At 37.5% G+C, this 23,647-nt stretch overlaps 1 pseudogene; it reads right to left on the bottom strand.

The window, feature by feature from the left end:
- Positions 1-6,331: 6,331 nt before the first annotated feature.
- On the bottom strand, positions 6,332-7,383 carry LOC149154569 (glucan endo-1,3-beta-glucosidase 7 pseudogene; annotated as a pseudogene).
- Positions 7,384-23,647: the final 16,264 nt, after the last annotated feature.

The raw sequence follows: 23,647 nt of genomic DNA on the forward strand, positions 1-23,647 counted from the left end.
GACATTGTGCTTCATATACCTCTCGGACAATACCTAGATTTGGTTGCATTTTCCCTTGTATGGAAGCCACATGTGGGACCAGTCTGTAGCAAAATATCCGTCCAGCTTGTTGGACCAGTCTCTGCTGAGTAGTAGACCGTATGCTTCCGGTATGTCCACAAAAACTATGTTGATGCATTGGTGGACTCGACTGTCATGAGATAGTCGGATGATAACGTATTGCAGTACACCAATGGCTGGTACTGATGTTCAATCAAGGTTGATGATTCATGTGGATGTCTCGCTCTATTGTGCATTGATCTTTTTCACAATGGAGAGTGGCATGATGTTGGCGGTCGCGCCAGAATCAACCAAGCAATTGTGAACATTGTAGTTAAAAATTTCAAATGATAGAAGGAATGGAGGGAAACCCAAGTTTGGTTTTTCCATCTGGAGCGCATTGAGCACAGTAGAAAGTGATCCGAGAGGTGCGCCTGCTCCCTTGCTCGTAGAGGCTGTGTTGTCCGTTGTTGTCTGTCCGAATGCACACAGAAGGATGTCTCGCTGACACTGGATCTTAGCTAACTTGAACAAACTAATGTCCGCCCGAGTTTTCTTCATGTCATCTACAATGTTGTAGTCCAGAGGTGGTAGGCTCACTGAGGTGTCCGGGGTGGGACTGATGTTCATGTTGTCCGGTAGAGTGTTTTTCAGTTTTTTGCTTATGGAGGTACTCTTGTCCACCACTGTCTTCCCGGACTTGTTTTGTGTCTTCTTCTTTGGGGCAGTCAGTGGATCAACCTTCCTCATCAACAATCTCATCTTTTCTTGTGCTTCCCCAAGGGTGAGGGGAGCCCCTTTACTCCTGAGATTATATCGATCATTTTTCTTTTGGGGCTGCTTCTCGGTGTTTGTCTTCAACATTGCTTGTGAGCACTGATATGCATTCACCACATGCCCAGAACTTGATGCTTCATCAGGTGCAACCTCTTCATCGTTATCAGTGTCTTCCGACTGCTCCTTCATACTGCTTTCCACATCAAATGTATGACTGCATACAGAGCTTGCAACTCGCTTCCAGTACGAACAAGAGTTCTCGGGGTGATGTTCTTCGTGGAATGAGCAGAACTTAGAATTTTCGCACTGTTCGACATGGATCATAAAGCTCTGAACAATTTTTGGAGCGAACTAGTTGCTGCCTAATGAGTTGCTTCCCTGTCTCTGTATAGGTAGATGGTTGCTTGCAAATGTGTCTGTTTTCCATTGCTTAAGCTCGGAAACTTCCGTTGTTAAGTTCTTGATGAGGCAAGTGAGGGTTTCAATATCATTTGCTTCCTTGTCTCTACCCTTGCTCACCATCTCTTGGGACTTCCTGCTCGCGTCCTTGGAGTCCTTTGCTGGTTCATCATCCTTGATGACTCCAATCGCGCACAAGTCTTTCTCTACAACAATAGCCTCTTTGCAGTTTTCCAAGAGTGTTGGTTTCGCAGCTTTCTTGACGAACTACACAATGCTGGTCGGCAGTGCAGACATGTAGTAACCGACAGTGATGGAGTCATGAGGTTTGGTGTCCGCTGCAAATTTGTTTAATATGCATGTAAACCTCTGATTGAAATCTTTTACCTTTTATTTTCCCTCCATCTTCAGGCTTCCCAATTATTTGAGTAGCATGGGTGGGGTCTTTTCATCAACAAACATTTCAAGGAACATGCGTTTGAATGTACCCTAGTTTTGTATGGAGTTCAATGAAAGGTTGTGATAGCATGCAGCTGCGTGACTGTCCAAGGTACATGGAAACAATCTACATGCTACGTCGTCATACCGTACCTCAAGGGTTTGCAGCTGTAGGTAGAAGTTGTCCAAGTGATCTTCTGCCTCCACCATGCTGGCAGGGTTAAAGTTGATGTTCATTATCTCCACTCGCTTCGGCACCTTGTGCAAGACACCTGGGAAAGCCAATGGTCCTTGACTCATCCATTCTAGATTTTGGTCAACCATCTCTTCTTCTTCTTCTTCCTCCTCCTCTCCTTCAGAATATGGTGGTTCCAGCTCTAAGTTTGTTGGTTCATCTCCGCCTCCGTTGCCTTCCCCTCCACCTCCTATACCAAAGTCTGATCCTAAGATCACAAGGGTGTCTCGTTCCCCTTGTCAAAAGAACAGAGGTTCCTCTCATTCTTCGATAGCTTCTACCAGACCTTTAAGTGTGGAAAGAACTGCTTCTTCCACTTATGATACAACAACCCCTGTGGGAGTGGCTTTTGGCTTCCTTGATGTGTATGGAAGACGTTGTATGCTTGGGATCAGTCTGACTGATTGCGAAATGGCGAGTGGTGGGACGGACAGAGCAAAGGTGATGATATGGAATTACGTGTTCAGTCCTGGGAAGTGAGAAGTAATCAATCACAGAGTAGCGCGTAGGTGAGAGGGAGTGCAAGTTACTACCTTGACCAAATGGTTCATGAATGAGTGTGAGAGGATGTTCAGCCATATACCACTGGATGCCCTCCTTCTAAGGCCAGAAATGTTGATGGTGTTGGACCCGCCAACATTCAGGGGATCACCCTGGTATGAGTCCCAATTAGACCTCACACCGTTTGGTGTGGGAGTCCCATCCGGTATGATGGCCCAGTTGCCATTGTCTTAAGGATTTTCCTTAACTCTTCCTTGTTAGCACATGAGAGTGGTCTGCTTTGTCTTCGAGAAGTGAAGTTCACGTGCCTGGTGATTGCTAGTGTTAGTTGTGTTAATGGTTCTTTCACTATAGAGGAAGAGGGTGGGAGTGAGTCCCAAGTCAGTTGGGAGGAAACCCCAACTCTGTTAGGAACACACAACAAAATAAGACGTGCACAACTTTCAGAAGAGCAATCCACACGGATGCGGAAGTCACAACACACAAGTGGAGATAACACGTACAACACTCAGCGGAAGAGTCCGCGTGAGTGCAACGGTTATTATAGCGAGTTTTATATGAAAGGTTTGTCTGATGTCCGGGGAGGTAACCAACATGGGTGAGACATCGTTAACAACATATATAACACATTTTCATTAATAGATATGTATCACAACAAGTGAATGAGTTCAAGTTTTAAACACAGGTTAAAGCAACATGCATTACAAGTGTTCAAGATTAGTCTTACAACAGTTACAATACATGTGTGAAAACATGTTGGCATGTTAGTAGGATTTTGAATTAAGTGAAAGTTCCAAGACACATCATTACATCATACATCACTAACCCAGTGGACAGGCCGTTGGAGCCACTACTTACACATCAAAGAAAAGGTTACAGACTCTCGAGGCTATGTGGGAGGAGATGAGGTGAAAAGTCCTTTGCATGTACAAATGAGGGGGTATTTATAGCCAAGGGTGAAAATGACCCTTGTGGTTGTTCGACTACCCTCATGACTGTTTGACTTCCATGACTTTTCGACTTTACATGACTCCTCATACAACAAGTGGATCTCTTGGATTTCCATGTTACATTACATTGATTGACAGTATGGCCCATAGTAGAGATGTGGAAGACATGACTCATGACATGACTCGACATGATAGTGATGGTACATTCGTTCTGCTACTGGTGTGCATGTCGAGCTGCAGTGCTACTGGGTGATGGATGTCCTCATGGTGTGTCCAACTTCACCTTCACATGGCAAAGTGCGCGAAGTCTTCGATGGTTGTTGGTTCGCTTGATGTTGTATTCACACATTGGTCCTTGCTTGTATGTTGGTAAGCTCGACAGGTTCTTTCGCTCGTGAAAGGTGCATGTTCATCCGTCTGTCCGTCCGTGAGCACATATTGCATGTTTGCTCGTCCGTTCGTCCGCGAACACATCTTTTGATGATCATCCATTCGCAAACATATCTCTTTGCATGCATCGTCTATTCATCTGTTGGTGAACTTGTCCTTCTGCATGTGATCCCTTCATTCATCCCATTCGTCGTTGCGCCATGTTTGTTTATGTACCTGTACTTGCAGTCACTCATGACGAGACGACATCAAATCCAAAAAACTCTTAGTTTACCATGATGTATGATCATTTTAGATGCAGGTGATTGAGAGAGGTAACAAGGTTGCGAGGTGGGATGGAGGCTCTGGAAACTACTGATGAAAACTGCGCAAGAGTCATTGGGTGATGAAGATGGGAAATCCAGATCGACATTGACTATCCATGGGGTCTGGCTCAGCTGGAGGACAAAACTGCGCAGTTTTTGGGAGGAATAGTCTGGGCTGCGGGAAGGCTGGGTAGGCAAAATCTGCGCAATTTCCGGAACGAGCGGGCAATGGGAGCTTGGCATCCAAAACTGCGCAATTCCTGGAGGGAACTCGCAGCTGGTTGCCAAGACACTGGCAAAAAAAACTGCGCAATTCCTGAGGGGAACTGGCAGTTATCTGCTGGGTCACTGGCAGTAAAAACTGCGCAATTCTTGAGGGGAACTGGCAGTCAGCTGCTGGAGCTTGGCAGCCTAAACTACACAATTCCTGAGGGGAACTATTAGTTGGCTGGCGAGAAAAACTACGCTGATGCTGGTAGGCTGACCAGATGATCACCTCTGCATAGTTTTTGAGCTGAGTGGACTTCTGGGCAGCAGAGGACTTTCACATGAAAACTACACAATTTTCTTGGTGAGCAGTCGGTCGACTGTCGATAGGTCTGTTTGGAAAAACTGCACAATTTTATGAGGGAGACAGGGACAGGCACTGGTTGTTTGTGTGACTTGTCTACGCAATTTTCCCAGTCAGCGGAGCGGGCAAGGTTTGTAGCCTCTGTGCAATTTTTGATGGGAGTCAGTCCCGGGGTGGCTGGCGGGTCAAACTCTCCGGTTGACCAACATGAAGGCTGATTGATTTGCTTGCGAGCAGCGTAGCTTGAAATGGCTTATTTGGTGCTTCTGCATTGTTCTAGGTGACAGTCGATCAAGTCGATGGCAGGGTGATGGTCTGACTGTCAGAGGGGAGTTTGGTCATCAGAACTTCAACAAATGACTAAGTGTGTGAATGAGTGAAAGATGCATATGTGATCCTGCAGACACACACTTACATGACTCGACGACGAGACGACTCAAACCATCCAGACATAGATGCTCAACATGATTGGCCAATGGTGTGAGAGACAACCGTGACAATTGTGATTGATCGTTGGTCGACCGCGATGACACTTGCGCGACAATGTATGTAACTCCGTGTGTGAGTGTGACAGATGTTTTCGTAGCGAACAAAACATGTACACACGAAGCGGAGACCTTGAGCATGACCAGAACATGGTCGCAAGCATGACATTGACATCAACATGCAAAAGCTTGGGTGAAATGATCAAGAAAGGTGGGTGCGAAGACTCACATGGGCTCACTGAGTTAACCCAACTGTGTGCAATCATCAAGTGAAACTCTTAAGGGAGGCTCCAGAATTGGGTGTAGGCCAAAATTTTGGAGGGTGGTTGTAGTCGCTACAAGAAGTCCATAATACAATGAGCCAGAAATAAGCACTTGATGTAATGGAGAATGATCAGCGGTATGCAAAGGTTGTCATGGAGGATGTAATAGGGCATGATAGAGTGTCTTCAGGTCTTCCAAGATATGCTCTTCCTTGAGTTGTTTTAGGATCAGTAGCACTCTTCAAGTCAATGGATGAATTGTTTCTGTTTATCAGCTCGTGTTTACATTAATACACAGAATGTCAGTTAATTGAAATTGCACAATAGATTGATTAGGAAGAACAATAAATTGGACAACGAGGAACAAAAGAATGGATGCAATAAACCTGTACTCAAGAATTTTCCCTCTGAACAAGTTAATATATTGATAATGTTTAAAACTTCGAAACATGAATAATGACAGTAATAAATACAATAGGTAAATACAACCTTAATAATAATTTTCTATAAGATCCTATAAAGTCTCCTGATGAATTAAATAAAAATATTATATTTTATTCTTCTAATAATAATCCTAATAACCTATCCTTTTTCCTAACTTTCTCTATTCCAAATTATGCAAGACAAATGATTATAATACACATCTCCAGTAATAACTAGATGTACTTTTAAAACATTTGACATATACTCATGGATATATCCTCTACCCACAACTACTTTCATAGTGTTTCAATGGTTGTGTCACGTATAAAAAGGCCATTCAATGGGTTTATAATGCCCCATTAATAGATTGTAACCCTTTACTGGCACCCTATCAGATCCATAGACCTCGAGCAAATCAATCCCAGATTAGTGTAGTGCCCAAGGGTAAAATCCTCACAGCTGACAAGCCCACCCCTCCCCCAACAAACAATCTCGGATCATATTAATACCTCTCGGCTACACATGAGGGACTTGATCAGTTGCTAGTCTAGCACATCATTCATTTTTTACTAGGACTTTCTGGCAGAAGACAAAAATAACAGTGTTGAAAGAAATATTAAAGTTGAGACGTTGAGCGTTAAGAAATACCTCAGACTTCACGAGGCCAACATCATAAACCATGGTCATGTCTGGCTTGAATAACCCAAAGTTGCGCTCTGCAGTAGGACCGAGCTTGAGATCTTCATTGAAGAGAGAAAACGTATAAGTATCTAAGGTTTTGTTGGGCATCAACGAAGTTCCTACATTGGAATTGACAAGTTTAATGAGATTTCCATTGTAGGAAAGAGCATTCTCCATATTGACAACTGGTTGGTCAGGATCTCCGACTGATGGCCACCCAGTTTCAGCCACAACAATATCTACATATGAAAACCCCAGAAGTTTCATAGCCGAGTAGACATCATCCAAGTGAGCTTGGAACATGTTGGTATAGGTGATTCCAGCATTATCGTCAAAAACACCTGTATTTGGATTAAACAAAGCATAGTCGAAGGTCTTATCTATGTAGCCAAAGTATGGATAAGGGTTGATCATGAAAGGAGCCCCTGTTGTTCTGAGAAAGTTCAACAATGGATTTAGAATAACTCTGTCATAGCCTCGACGGAAGCTTCCTATGGATGGGGGCTCAAAAGAAGCCAAAATACCAAGCGAATGGGGTGTAGAAACCTTGATTTGCTTGTCGAGCGAGGCACCAACAAGAGCAGTATGAAGATTTTGCATGGCAGGGATGAGTTGGGATATTAGCACTTTGTTTCCCATGGAAACAATCTCATTTCCCAAGACATGGCGATTATATTTGTAGTTGGCACGAAAGGAGCCACGTTTTTCTTCACCCAATCCTGCGCTGCAGGCAGTTTGTTAAGGGTTGCGATTTGGTCATTTGCCACGGCGACAACAACCCCTATATTTGTATTGGCAAAAGTCCGCAAGACACTAGGATCTGCATCGAAGAGCTTCACTTTGTCAATCATTGTGGTCTGTAGGTATTTCACCACTTCACTCGGAGGAGGAAGATTGTCTCCCATTCTTCCATAGTTCACGCCTATTGCTTCAGCTGTTGGAAAACCAAAAACACAATGGAGTCATATAGAGCCATTATATACAAACCAAATGGTATCATATAAAGCCATTACATACACAAACACAATTGAGTCATATAACTGCATTACACATCATTACACATTGTTACTAACCATTTGATGTCCCCTGCAACTATAAACAACAAAGAAGGTAAGATTTTGATTTCTAGCTCAGCTCAAACACTCATGCCCAAGATTTTGAAGATTTTGAGTTTTCCTGAACTCCAAACTAAAAACCAACTACTACATGTTGATATGGGTTCTTTATAAAATTCCACTCAAAGGCATTAAAAAAAGTAGCCCACACCAAAAGAACCAACCTTTATCACCAAAACATCTAGAAATATATAGATACTTTGATCTGGGTTAGATAAGATGGGTTATCAATGTCACACCAAGATTCAAATATTTAAAGATGTGTATCATCCCTCAAGCACTCTCACAACCATGCAAGCAGTTTCAAGCAGTTGGGGTAACTGCAAGTCCTAGACAAATTGGCAAAATAGCTACCCCAACAACTAACTTCTTGCTTGACAGAGATGTACGTTATAATATTCATCTATTGGGAAAACAAAATCTTACCTAATCATAAGAAAGCATTTGGTATTAAATAAGATATAGAGACATATAGAACACATCTCCAACTTCATCACAATAAAAAGCAACATTTTGTATTAAAAGAAGATACAAAAACATCTCCAACTTCATGATAATAAAAGGCAACATTTTGCATGAAAAAAAGATATAGAAACATACATAACACATATTCAACAAAATGAAAAGCAAGCACAAAGAAGAGGTGTTTTTGCAAAGATTTGATACCTGGCAGCTGTAATATCATCTACCACCTTGGGTGCACACTTTGATTCAGTGGATTCTCTATTGATAGAATCTTTGCCCTTGTTGATCATGATGTTCCCTAAATATTTCTGTCAATGTTATTATGGAATTTGTGTAACAATTGCATTATAAAACAGACCAAATATTGTACTGTTACAAGGGGATTCTTAGACAGGGAACGGTAAAATGATACAATCTGCTTGAACTGTTGGTCAAATCCACCCACACCTGAAAGAACTAAATCCAAATGAAGCTTTGATAGACATTGAAGAGCTCTCTTGTATGTCTCATGTGTTGTTCCAAAACTTCCTCTCCCAAATTCATAGCCCCAATTACCGTACTAGGGGTGCCCTTTTTTCACAGTATGTAAAAGTCGATAATCAAGCTCGTATTTCTTTGAAACATCCATGACACTAATTTTTCTGTGTAACAACGATTAGAAATATTTTTTTATCACTTATCAAGTATTAAAACAAATTGATGGTCATAATTTAACATAATCTCTATTTTGCAAAATGAAAAATGACAGGTGTTTTGTATGATTCCATAGAGATTTATATCTACATATGAGGAATAAATTCCAATTTCATGCACATCGCCTTTGTTATTTTCTGAGTTCAATATGGAAAAAAATGGTTCTCACAACAAGTGAATCGTATAGAGAAGTATACAATATTTATGAAGTCATGAAGAAATTCTTTGCAGATTTTTTTGAAGTGACAAAAAACATAAATTCATTTTTTTGGGTAATCAATTGTTGGTCTCTCCTGTAACTTTTTTACTGTCAATATTCCCAAGGTATTAGCCTCTCCTATGCAGGTTATAAATCATCAAACATGGTCAATTGCTGCATATTTGTAGAAGTGTAGTCACAATTTTAGTTTGTCACAGATAAGTGCATTTTAACAGACATCCACTGAGCATATGTAGACTACATCTTTTGTTAGTAGTACATTTGGTTTGAGGATCACAAATTATCAAAAAAGTAATCACAAGGACTTCACACCACCATCTTTTTCCAATAGAACTTTACATAGCCATTAGGACTCACAAAGAGTTTGGTATTGTAAAATTAGTGATTAGGATAATTCATTTGAACATATTTTTAAATAGATTGCATAATCACAATACAACAGGCATAGATGATAACTAATTCTGGGTGGTAAAATGCTACTTTTTCCTTCAAGTTGGGAATGTACACTGAACTTTTGCACATTCCAACAGGTATATAAGAAGTTTTCTCAAGTTCTTCATCATGATATAACATCTCATTTGTGTTTTTTCACAGTTTTCAAAATATTATTTCACAAGACCTTCAAATGGTCCATATTTATCGGTCTGGACAGAATACACATATCCTTTTGGAAATCACATCTATAGAACTTGCAGGAACTCATAGTGTTCCTTTTCGAAATACAAAGTTCCTTTTGCTTCTACACAAGGAAAATTGATAATGGAATCTAATGTTGAATCAAAATTGAAAAATCTCTCAGGTTGCCCTACCTTTCCTTTCGGAAATCACATCTATAGAACTTACAGGAGCTCATAGTGTTCATTTTCGAAATACAAAGTTCCTTTTTCTTCTACACAAGGACAATTGACAATGGAATCTAACCTTGTATCAAAATTGAAAAATCTCTCAATTTACCCTTCTTTTACCACACAATTCCTTAAGGCAAGGTAAGCCTTGAGACACAAGTGGACAAATGTCCAAAATAATTTGTATCATCAAAGTGCCCTTCTCCCACAGAGCCCTTACAGCATGAAGGTTCCAGTATACAGAACCCTAATAAGAAAGGATCATGTCATAAACAACCCTGACCATTCAAAGATATCATGGCAACAATACCATAAACTAATTCAATTTCCTAGGCACATCGTGAGTTGGAGTGGATTCCAGAATTGGATGTCATTCAAATTGAGTATCAATCCATTCAAAGCACCTACTTAATTGTTGTTACCACATAACCAGCCATGCAAATCCATATTAACCTGATTCAATTTCTCAGAGTATTAATTTCTGTGTATTTTGTGGAAATTACAGTTCATGCATGCATAACCTTCATGTATTCAAGGCTGAAATAAAACTGAAGCTTACCTGGCTTTCAACATGATGCCATATCATGTCCCATAGGCCCATAATATCACAGCCAAAAAGATACCGTGAACCACCTTCCCATCCATTCACACGAAGCAAGTGGCCAAACCCATTTACATGTATTATGCCATGTAGCAGGTGCCTTTCATCTTCCAAATCGAGCCTAGTTTCATCTTCCAAAATAAGTATCCTTGCTTATCTCCAATTCACATGCTTTGCATTTGAAACCACAACAATCTAGTTTAGGTAAAAATTCAACCAAAAAAAAAATATAAAAACACCATTCACTCATCTAAAAATTAATATAAATGACACCAAGATCACTAAAATCTTCATGGTGGCATGGCAGGGCTATCTAAAGGCTCTAGATCCACCACAAGGAGCTTTAAAAGCTGAAGTTGACAAGAAGAAAATACTCACTAAACACTGCAAGATTTACAATATATGCATATATTGGGTGTATAAAACCACTGAGAGGTACACACTGACAGCAGAATTGAAAGAGAGCATAACATAAAGCAATACAGAAGATTGCACGAGTCTCCAACTATGCATATAATATGCTTTTCTTTCGATTACGCTAGACAGGCATTGCGATAAGTAATACAAGCTTTAATACCAATTTTTTAGGAAAAACAAAGAACAAATGAAAAATACATCTTTTAAGTCACCCACAATCAGAGAAACAGATCCCCCAAATAGAGATTCTCTTTGACTTGGATGTTTTCAAGTTTAATCATTTTCCCCGACGTCTTTGCCTCTCAAAGAAGACATCTCAACATGAAATACATAACCCTGATCAAAGTCTTTTCTCTACCAATCAAAGTCAATACATAACAATAGAAAAGAGCTTTGGAAACCTATAATAAATAAATGCATACATGAAAAAGTTAACAACTCTCTAACTGGATTTGACCCACATTAGCTAGCAACCTGGAGACTATACAAGTCCACATACAAATTCCATTGACCTGGGTCATGTACATACAGGCATATAAAACAGGGAAAATGCACAAGATTCCGTGGGAGTATAACTTGAAGCTTGTGAATCTAATACACTAGCACAAACACATTTAAATCCGGGTCCAATATGCAAAGTGGGCCTTGTGTATGACATCAACATATGCATCCTCCAGCATTGAAACCTTCAATCTTCATACCCAAGTTTAAATGAGTCTCTCTTGCTGTACATATCCAGTGTACCCATCACAGAGTCTAGATTACATGGAACATGGGGCACACATATTGATGGATCCCTAAAGCTAGTTCTTTAGGTGTGTTAGTTTTAAATGAAGAACGCATGGGAAATGGAAGTGAGGTGCCACAAAGAAACACTCCCTTGCAGTTCACTTGGAAAGTCTAGTCCCAGTATTCGACGGAGGTTTGGGCGAGGCATTGATACTTGGCGTTCAACACTCTTGCACAATGCACCAAGATGTGAACGGGCCCAAAAGTCTGCTCAGCTATGTCGAATAGCTAGGCGACCTGGGAAGGGTTTGCGATGTCGTCCTTGCAAGAAATTGCCTTCACACCATCACCAGAAGAAGAGGAGTTATTATTAATGGAGGAGACCACCTCCTATGCGGTCTGTTGATTAGAGGAGTAATGGACGACCACTTTGGTTCCCTTCTCTACCAAATGGATTATGATTTCCTTGTCGATCCCGCCGGACGCACCTGTCATGATGGAAACTCACCCTACTAAAGGCATTCCCATTATTTTCTTGTCTCGTGGGCTAAAGTCCAGTTAAAACGCCTAAATTGAAAATCTGAAAATTTGATTTACCAATAATTGTACCTTTCCCTAGGGTTTGAAGTGGATCGAAATTACAAATTTAACAATGTATTTTTAAACACTGTAAATTTGGTTAGAGTTTTTCCAAATCATTTAAATTACAAATCAATCTATTGCGCAAAAACTACAAGTCTTAGATGACACCCACTTCTTCTTGTTGCGACTTTTGTTTATTAGTGCTTGCCTTTGTATCTAAAGAAACCCTTCGCCCTAATAAAAAATTATGACTGGTTTGCAGACATTCATAGTTGATAGTTCTGCATAATCGACTACTTCAAGTTAACATTTTAAGCTAAAGAACTATACCTTCCAATGATCTCACGATATCTTTACCCATAACACTGTTGGGAAAAGACACAACCATCAGAGGCAGTATGGGGAGAATATGCCGTGAGTATAGAACAATTATAGGCAACATGGTGAGAACGTGGGTGGAAGGCCACATGGAAATTTTTTATTGTATGGATAGATTGAACACATGGAATAATTTAACTGGTTGGAAGGGCGAAATTCAAGCTCTCCCATTGGTTGGGTGAATAGTGTTTTCCCACCCAAAACCAGCAAAGGAAACGCCTATCGGCGTAAAGATCAGCTAATGATATGTCTCAAAATAACAAAGAACAATTTGAGACATAGACCCTTGAATATTGTAATTGGCCAAAGTATGATCGTCTTCTAGCTGCTATGTCATAAAGATGAACCTCTGTTAGCCAGAATGGATTCTATGGTTATCCTGATTGTAGCATTCACATTATTAATGCTATCTGAGCTCTCCAATGCCAGAGTGGTGTTTTACCTACAAGGTTTTTATGAATAATTTCATACCAAATTTTAGACGGACCAGAAGAAAACTAAGTTATTTTTGAATATATAGTTGACCAAGGTCCTCTAGACATCTTTTAACCACTTATTAGTGAAGACAAGTCTCTGCTAGTAAGTCGAAAATCCTTGCTTGTCCTAGATATTGACACTGATTTTGTCAATTGTATTTGATCTCTCATCTCCCAATGTTAATGTATTTCTACACTTAGACATAATAAATCTGTCTAATCAATGATCTTGCACGCAAGACATTTTACAAAACAAAGAATAACATTGTAAAACAACTAAATAAGTCAAATTAGTAAATAAGTCAAGGTAGTAAGGATACATCCCAAAAGGAACACAGAATAATGTGAGAATTTCCAAAACACTTGAACAATGATAGTTTCCATCTTCGAATTCAAAAATGTGGACACTAAATATACAAACAAAAAAAGGACAATGCATAAGGACCCATAGAACAAGACTTAAATTTGACGAGTACAACCTATTATGTGTATATCTGAATCTGTTCCATTTACCAAACACACAACCAAGCTTAGTCATAATAAATATATTTAATCAACTCCTATTTTAAGTCTGTATCAGATTGTGCATTTCATTTGCCAAACTAAAGATACTTTAACATAGTAGGTCTATCTAATCAACTCCATGGTAAATAATGACATTTGCAAGATTTAAAGTACATGTTTTTATTCAAATCACCTAGGAATAATACCTCGCGGTGTTTCTCTCCATTTTACAACCATTGTTAATCACTTCATTTAAATTTGAAAGGTCCAATAACCAACTTCTTGTCTGTTTCCAATATATGGGAGTCTATGCAAGCTTGAACTACTATGTACTCGAAACAAAGCAAGAAAGATTACCAACGTTCCCAATGCCACTTACGTGTAAATTACTTGTTTTGCAATATAATTATCAGCTTCTATTCTGTCACGTGTGACTTATGTTAGGTGAGAGAAGATAATAAATAGAAACATAATACATTAAGGCCACCATTTATGGGAGATAGTGGCAATAAACCTTGAAGTTTTAAAATCATCTCGTCCACTTAATTCAGAGATCAATTCGATTTTAACACCCTTGATATTAGTACCATTGAATGACATGTAAAGTTGATGAAGCGAGGTAAATATTGTGCCTTGAAATCTTGTAATCATGGCAAGTGGCATACATGCAATCAATAGTACGCAATGAGAGAAAATGTGAGAAAAAACATGCGTCGAAGAAGTAGCTGTAAAGAAACAAAAGGCATGCAAAGATGACAATATGTACAAAATAAAAGAGTTGGGAAGAGGAAATATGTGCAAGAGAACGAGAGTGCGGAAGGAATGCATGTGCGGAGAAAGGAACACAAACTTTCTTCCACACATAGGAAATTTGGCTAAGTATGAAAACACTTAAGAGAGCAATTTCGAGGGTCAACATGCATAAAGTGGGGCCAAAATGAAATATTTAATTTATAATCATGTTGGAAAAGTGACCTAGGTATTTAAACTTGGATGTAAATGATAAATAATAAAGTTGCGGTGAATAAATTAAGAAGAGATAATAAATAATTAGTTATTTTCTTTGTTACTGCACTGTGACATAGGCCTAAAGTGAAGTGTGCCTTACATTTTGCCACTTTCTGACAACGTAAACACTATTGCAAATCAACAGTGAGATTTTATCATAAATGTTCTTAAAAGGCTAGAATACAATTCTTTTATTTAATTTTGATCTTCACTCTGAGGCCTCAAGTGAAGTGCCCTTGTTTCCAGTATAAATCTAACTGAATTGAAGTTTTTGTAATTAAATTTTGGTTAAAAAATGCCAAGAAATGAGTAATAATTTTAAGTATCATCATATGATAAAATTTATGTATCATGACATAATGTTTTTCAAAATTTCTCCAATTTTGAAATGACCCAATTTTTCAAAAATTCAATGTTGAATTCTTCGCCATTTTTTTTTCAAACTTGAATTCTTAATGCCATTTAGCGGTATTTTCCCTGATTGCCTATATAATTATGAGATGTTGCTGTTGCATGTGACTTTCCTTGGATGGGGCACGCTAATAAATAAAAACTTAATAGATTAACACAGTCATTTATGGGAGATAGTGGCAATAAACATCGAAATTTTAAAACCATCTTGTCCAATTAATTCAAAGATTGATTCAATTTTAACACCCTTGATAACAACTCCATTGAATGACAGAGAAAGTTAATGAGCCGAGATAAATATTGTGCCTCAAAATCTTGCAATCATTTTAGCATGAATGTTTCCACAGTCCATAACTTGATGTAGTTGAAAACTTATGGTATACCGTGTGTTGTGTTTGTTGATGTGCCCGATGTTTCGGGTGAACACTTCACCCATTCAGGGACATTAAGTTGTTCTAATGATGTGAAGAGTGCTAGACTGAATTAAATAGAAATTGGAAGTAGAATATCACTATTAGGGTAGGTAGGAATGAAGAGAATATAAAGAAAGAAAAATAATAAATATTATATTAGAATTGAATTTAGATTGAACGAATGAATTTGAGAAGTTGAATTAATATTACTTGGTCAAAATGAAAGAGATATAATTACAATAAAAAAAATAAAATAAAAATAAAATAAAAAATATTGATTATAGTAAAAATAATATTAATTTAATTTAAAATAATTTGTTAAGAATAAGGCGAATATATATTTTGAGATAGAATGATTAGATTGAAAGATTATTTATTAGAATGACCCTATGTTAATTTGAGATAAATATTTATTTTAAAAAAATATAAGAATTAAATTGTTTTTGATTGCGTCAAATTTAAAAATAAATTTAATAATAGTAAATATTTAAATTAAATAAATTTAGGTTGAAAGAAGTTAAAATTATAAATTAACCAAATTTAATAATAGTAAATATTTAAATTAAATTAATTTAGGTTGAAACAAGTTAAAATTATAAATTAACTTAGAATCAATGAGATTGAATGAAAGATGATAATGGGTAATGATTATAGAAAGGGAAAAATTAATTGGTCAAAATATAATTTAAAGAGGAATTAATGAAATAGTTCAAGGTTTAAAGAATTAAATTAAGGTTTAAAGATTTAATTAAGCATTAAGAATTAAATAAAAAATATTTAGATTAAAATAATTAAGATTAGCTAAAAATTTAGATTAAAAAGAATTAAGATTAACAAAAAATTGATGGCGAAAATTAATTAGTACAAAAATAAATTTAATTAGCTTAATGTCTATTTAACTCGGTTTAGCACTCTTCACATCATTAGAACAACTTAATGTCCTTGAATATGGGTGAAGTGTTCTCTCGAAACGTCGGGCACATCAATAAATACAACACACAATATACTCGAAGTTTTCAAATACATCTTGTAATAATGACCACTAGCGTACAAACAATCAATAGTTCGTAGTGAGGCAACATGTGAGAACTTTGAAGTGTTGATGAAGTAGTTGTATGGAACAACATGTGTGCGGAGACGAGAATGAGTACAGAATAAAAGGGTTGGGAAGATGCGATATGTGCAAGAGAACCAATGTGCAGAGGGAATGCATGTGTAGAGTAAGGAAAACAAAATTTCTTCCACCATGAAATTTGGATAAGTATAAAAACACTTAAGAGAGTAATTCAAGGGTCAACACACTCAGGGTGATACCAAAGAGAAACATTTAATTTATAATCATGTTGGAAAAGCGACCCGGGTATTTAAAGTTGGATGTAAATGATAAATAATAAAGTTGTAGTGAACAAATTAAGAAGAGGTAATAAATTCTTATCTTCTTTGTTATTGCATTGTGACTGGGGCTTGAAGTGAAGTGCCCCTTACACTTTGCCTCTTTTTGACAACGCTTTGATGATGAATTTCATCATCTTTTGCATATGCATGCTTGATTATAACTCTCACCTCACCGCATCATATTTCATGCCCTAACCTCATATTGACGCTTCCATCCTTGTGAAGCATATATTCTCCATCCTTGTTTGTTGAAAAATTCCCTAACTTGTCCTATGATTTTTTTTTTTGTGTTTTTTAAATAAAAGGGGACTCATTCCCTCCTTCCAAAGCACAAAAAGGGCTTCCCTTCTGTCTTGAAAGTCCACATTACCCCTTTAAAAAGAAGAAGAAGCATAGTTTCCCCTAAAGGCTATGTTCAAACTATTCTCATAACTATTGTTATCCAAGTGATTCCCTCACTAAACCTGATCCATGTGGCTCCAAAAGTGCTCAAAAGTCAAAGAGGGCTTCAGAAAGGCTAAAAAATAAAAGTCCTTGGATTGCAACGAAACTATGATGAGAACTAAGAATTACTTGTAAGACTTCCAACGACGCAAACGACACCTCAATCTGAGTTCTTATGCAAAAATTATGGCCAATTAAAGTTTTGGTCAACGAGGCCCCATTGGCTAAATTTAGCAAAGCGCCAACTAAATTTGGAAGACAACTAAATTTGGTGGAGCTGCTAAATTTGGCGGAAATTAACTAGGCGATAAATTAATACTTATCGGTGGCAGTTTCTGACGGTCGAAAATGACGATATTTTCGAATACATAAAAAGTCAATGACCCTAAATTTTCCGCCAACGGATTTTGACTATTCTATTTTAAATCAAAATAAATCATAAAAAAAAGGAGTGGGGTGGGCTCGACAGACCTGCCCACCCTAGGCAACATTTAAATATTAAAAAAAAGGGATGAAGCCCAACCATATACAACGAAACCCATATAAAAAACAAGGCCGACGGGATTCGTACCTGCCCGGCTGCGTAGGCCGGCCCCCAAATGCGGGCCACATAATGGTCGAGGCAATTTTCCAGTTGCCCAACGGGCTTTACCATTGATTGGAGTGTGTACAGAACCCGGAGCAGAGTAGGAACCGATGCCAAGTTGGGCATGTTTTTTGAGGCATTATATTCCAGGGGAATATTCCCTAGAATATTCCATAAAATATTCCCATGCAAAATTAGTGAGGAATCTTGGAGCTTCCTTGGAGGCCAATTTTTGCAGGTGTCAGATTCATGGCAAGTTTACACTCATTTGAACTAGAATTTTGCCAGTGGTTTAACCGTGTTGTCAATTTCTTTATATGAGCAACGAATTTTTAGTCCATCTCCAGGGGAGAAGCTTTGAGGAATCTTTGAGATTCTGGGGCTCCAGATTTGACCGGAGCAGAAAGAGTTCGAACTTATAGTCATTTTTCACGATTTTTTCACCATGAATTCAATGGTGCAGTTCATTTCTTCAGTAGAGTTGTGCATTTTTAGGCCATCCCTGTAAGTGGAGTTATAAGGTGCCTTTTGTAATTTGTATGCATTTCGATTTCTGCTGAAGATTAATGAAATAGGTCACCCCATATTGAGCAGGGTCCAGAGACATAACCCACACTGGGTGAATTCCGTTATCAATTTGTGTGCATCTTTATTTCTAATAGTTGCCTTTCATTTCCACTTATATTATGTGTATGCATTTTATGCTTACATGCTCCTTTATATGCAATTATGAATGCATCAATGAAGTAAAAAATGCGGATCAAAACCATAGTCCTCATACCCGACATCGACACCATTTGAGGACATGTCTAAAATATTTTCTATGATTCTATCATTCATTAAGTTCTTGAACATTTGATGTATTATTGAATCCTATTTACCCATTTTGACCCTTTACAGATATACAAATCCTAAAATTCTTTGTGTGTTCCTTTCAGCCCACATTATTGGCCCTTTACTGATATACAAATCCTAAAATTCTTTGTGTTCCTTTAAGTCCACATTATTATTATCAAAGTCTGAAATTGTGTATGCCTAAGAAATCTTCAACCCTTTTATCATTATAAGAGTCAAATTGCACCTAAGACTTCCTTTATCGTTCCAAAAAAATTACATTCACTTGACCTTCTTATCTAACATGATATAAATGTCAAATTGCACCTCATTTATCGTTCAAAAAATATATTCACTCGACCTTCTTATCAAACACGACCTCGAGCAACACATTTTGGTAAATCAAGAAATACCCTCTCTAAAGGTCTAAAGGTTTTGATACTCACACACTGTCAAGAGTGCTCATGTCTTCTTCGAATAACAATAGGTAGCGACCATAGGATATGTATAACATATCGAGGCGTTCCCACCATCCATGTGGGATAAGGGTTCATTAGATCAAAACGATGATATACATACAACTCATCAAATAGTCTCACATTGCATATGGAATAGTATTCTGCAATTATTGAACAAAAATAAAAATCATTGCATATGGGATGGTATTCTGTAATTTTTGAACAAAAATAAAAATAAAATAAGTCCAATCCTATGTGGCCACGTGTTCACTCCCTTCCGCAACTTCCAAGTTTAATTTGGAGGCTCACAGAAGAAACCCATCACTATCGGATTGAATCAGAAATGGATGCCATATGAGAACTATATAGTGCATCTTCCCATGGTACGTGTGGGAAACATAATTCGAATCAAGCACCAAGGTTGCCCAACAAAACTGCTTGCCGTTGAATGGATCACATGAAGACAAATATATATATGACGCCCATATACATGGAATATTCAAGTCAAAGTTCAAAGTGCATTAAATAGGAAGTGGCCTCACATGGATCCTTGAACACTGGTGTGGGGAAACTATTGAAATTGCAAATAAACATGAAATGATTCTAATGAATCTAAAATGTAGAAAATGTCACAATATGAAGACTTTCACTGGGATTGGACTCAAAGAATTTATGAGGTTAAAGACAACCAAAATGCCTTATGGAAACAAGTCTACTTAGCAACACTTCCATCTAAATTTGTAGAATATATCCAAAGACAAGACGTTTTCCAAACATCTTTTGAGACATATACATGGGGAGAAATATATTGTAACATCACAAAAGCATTGGTAGGCTTATGTATTAGAACGAAGGTAAATAAGTCTCTACATAAATTATCTAGACTACTTGACAGTAAGTCTATCTACAACAAATATGGATTATCAATTGATGATCCTATTGTATAGAAAAGAAAGATTAGAATTTTTTTGAAGAAAAGACAAAAACAACCAACCAGAAATCTCTTCGAGAAAACAAGAAAACATCCCAGAAAAGGGTATTACAGGACCATGCCCAACACACATTATTTTGTGCCAAAGGATATTCACCTCAAATCGCAGAGGCAACAAATGATCACTTGTTGGCTATGTGGAGAAAGCAGGCATACAACAAATAGGTGTCCTAAGGGAAAAGAATCCAGAGCAAACAGAGGCAGGAAGTCACAAGAAGAATTCCTCAGAAGAACTCAGAGACAGGTAATAAGACCACTAGTGCAATTCAAAGAGGAAGTACATTTGATGAAACAAGACTGTTGTAGTTACCCATAATCAAATGATAAATTTAGACCCATACTATAGTGATGAACATATAAACATGCATATACAATAGTGTGATTGCACATATACTGACGAATGTCATTGCAGCCTCTCTGAAACTGAATCAGACTTTGATTCAGAAGAACAAGATGAAAAAACTACATAGAAAGAAAAGGTGTGTATGACACATACCATAAATGATGATGAATCTAAAGTACTGTCAAGCATCAAGATGCTTGCAGAAGGAGAACTAAAAGAAAAACTCCTAGAAACATTCCTACAAACCATGCACAGAGGCAGTAGTAGTTCTTCAAAAGGTACCATCTCTAAAGCTTTGTTTGTGGATGCCTCTTATGAAAAGAATACAAAGTCTTTTCAAAGAAACCAACAACATACAAAGCCCAGATCCTTGACCCTAGGGGAAGTCAACCATGAAATTCATCATCTAAAGAAAGAAATTGTTGAGCTCAAAACAAAAATTTCAAAAATAGAAAAATAAAAAGAAATAGAGCAAGGAGATTATCGGATAAATCCCAATGTAGATATTTTTGAAGGGAAACAACATGAGAATTTGGGATTTGGGAATATGAAAATAATCACCATACAGTATCAACAACATCATGCGTTGTTAAAAATAGATATCCAATGATAAATCTTCACAATGAGAATATTAATAGACTTAGGAGCAAATATTAATGTTTTGAATAAAAAGCTAATCCCTGCAAAATTTTGGATAGCTGCACACAGGCAAGTTACTAGAGTAGGAACACAAGAATTCAAATATGAAGTTCCTAAAGCCACAATCTGTTTCTCAAATTACTGTATGAATGTAAAATTTGCAGTCAGCAATATTCCCATAGATTGTATCCTAGGAAATGTTTTCCTAGCTGTTGTTGAGCCACATGGGTCAACCAAATTACCAGATGGTAAGGCTGGTTATTTCATATCCGTCCCCAACCATAAAGGATTTTTGCAGACTATTACTCTGCCATTTATCTCAATGCCCATGATCTCTACAATGGTCCAAACCATGCAAGAAGTAAGTCTGATAGCACAAAAGATAGAAGAAATGAAAGATTTCAAAATTTCCTTAAGGATAAAAGAACAACTCCAATCCCTCAAATTGAAACACAGGATTTCAAATCTAAAAGAATATCTTGAAAGACAATGTTGTTCAGAAAACCCAAATGCTTTCTGGCACAGGAAGCAACACACAGTCAAATTTCCCTTCAAAGAAGACTATGCAGGAAAGCCTTGCAAAAGTCGGGCAATTCCTATGAACAGAGAATATCAAGTATTATGTCAAAAAGAGATTGCAGATCTCTTAAAAAGAGGGTTAATCAGAGAATCTAGCAGTCCCTGGAACTGCTATGGATTTTATGTCAACAAACACTCAGAACAGATTAGAGGGGTCCCCAGATTGGTTATAAATTACAAACCTCTGAATACTGTCCTAGCTGATGACACATATCCAATCCCCCACAAAAGCAGTTTGATAAGCAGGATAGTGGGTGCCAAAATCTTCTCCAAGTTCGACATGAAATCTGGTTTTTGGCAAGTTGCCATACAAGAAGAAGATAGGTTCAAAACTGCTTTTAGTATTCCTGTTGGACACTATGAATGGAATGTCATGCCTTTTGGTTTAAAGCATGCACCATCCAAATTCTAGAAGATAATGGATCAGATTTTTAAGCCATACTTTGATTGGCTTATTATGTATATAGATGATGTACTCATTTTTTCAAAATCTGTTGAAGAACATTTTAAACATGTTCAGAAATTCTCACAGATAATAAAGAATAATGGTCTAGTACTAAGCAAGAAGAAAATGGAGTTGTTTCAAACAACCATCAAATTCCTCGGCCATAGTATTGAAGATGGGAAGATCACACTATAGAAACATGCGTTAGATTTCACCGACAAATTTCCTGATAATATTACAGATAAGACGCAGCTACAGAGATTCTTAATATGCTTAAATTATGTCAGTAACTTCTATAAAGGGTGTGCTTTAGACTGAAGCCTACTGAACCAGAGGTTGAAAAAAGAATCAGTACCATGGATTGGAGAACATATTGTTGCAGTTAGGAAAATAAAGCCAAGGAAAAAACTTTACCCACTCTCTATGTTGCAAATGAAAAGCTTCCAAAAATTGTAGAAATTGATGCCAAAAATATTGGATGGGGAGGTATTTTAAAGAAAATAAAAGATGGAGAAGAACAAGTCATACAATTTGCCTCAGGAACATGGAATTTGGTCGAATAGAATGATTCAACAATTGCAAAGGAAGTCAAAGCAACTTGGAATTGTATTGACAAGTTCGATCTCCACCTTGTACACAAGAAATTTTTACTTAGAACTGATGCCTCTGCACTCAAAAAAGTTCTGACAAAAGACATTAAAAAGTCTAGTGAATCCAAGTTTGCTAGATGGCAAGCATTGTTTGCAAATTTTGATTTTGATGTTGAGCATATAAAGGGAGAAAGAAACTGTCTACTAGATTTCTTGAGTCGGGAGTATCTGAAAAAAGAAAATCATCTAATGGTTATTGTCACTGAATGGGACCCTACAACACAACAAGAAAAACTTAGAAATATCCCAGACAACACCTCATGGCCAATCTATGCGGAAAAATGGAAACCCACTTGGAAATTAAGAAACACCAAAGTTATGGATGCAAATCTACAGCCTCATAAGGACTTACAACACCTTGTACCAGAAATAAATATTTACCCTAAGTCCAACACTTGGATACATGATATGGTGTATAAGAATTCAATGATGTATTCTAATCTTGCAGACGAAGCATTAAGGGAAAGTTTTCATGATATCAGTCTGATATGGAATGAGGGAAGCAATAGAACCAAAACATTCCATAAATATTATACTATCAATAGAACCAGATATCCTGAACATCCTGCAAGAATAATGTGGCCACAAAAGGATCCGAACCTTGTATTTCTTGACATTGTCTATAATTTCCAGGGCTATAAAGATCTCTGGTGGGATCTCTTATGCAGAGAAGAAAAATCAGAAATACATTACACATTATTAAAATTTGGACCTGTCTTCATTACATAGTTACTGTTACAACCAACTTGGTTACAGGAATGGTGGAGATGGTATGGGATAAATAAGATTGCTATGGATCCAAGGTACTTTGAAAGAGACTTTCAAAGTGATTTCTAGGAGTGCATGGAGTGTAATGGTATGGAGTGTTTTCACCTTCCCTATAACACTATTGCAGACCTAAATAAATTTTCTAATGATCACATATTAGGCTACTTCATGAGAGGACATCATCATTGGTTAGTCTTAACC

This window comes from Pinus tabuliformis, chromosome 9 (genome assembly GCF_031772625.1).
Source record: "Pinus tabuliformis cultivar Carrire ecotype Pingquan chromosome 9, CPIR1, whole genome shotgun sequence".
Taxonomy (NCBI): Eukaryota; Viridiplantae; Streptophyta; class Pinopsida; order Pinales; family Pinaceae; genus Pinus; species Pinus tabuliformis.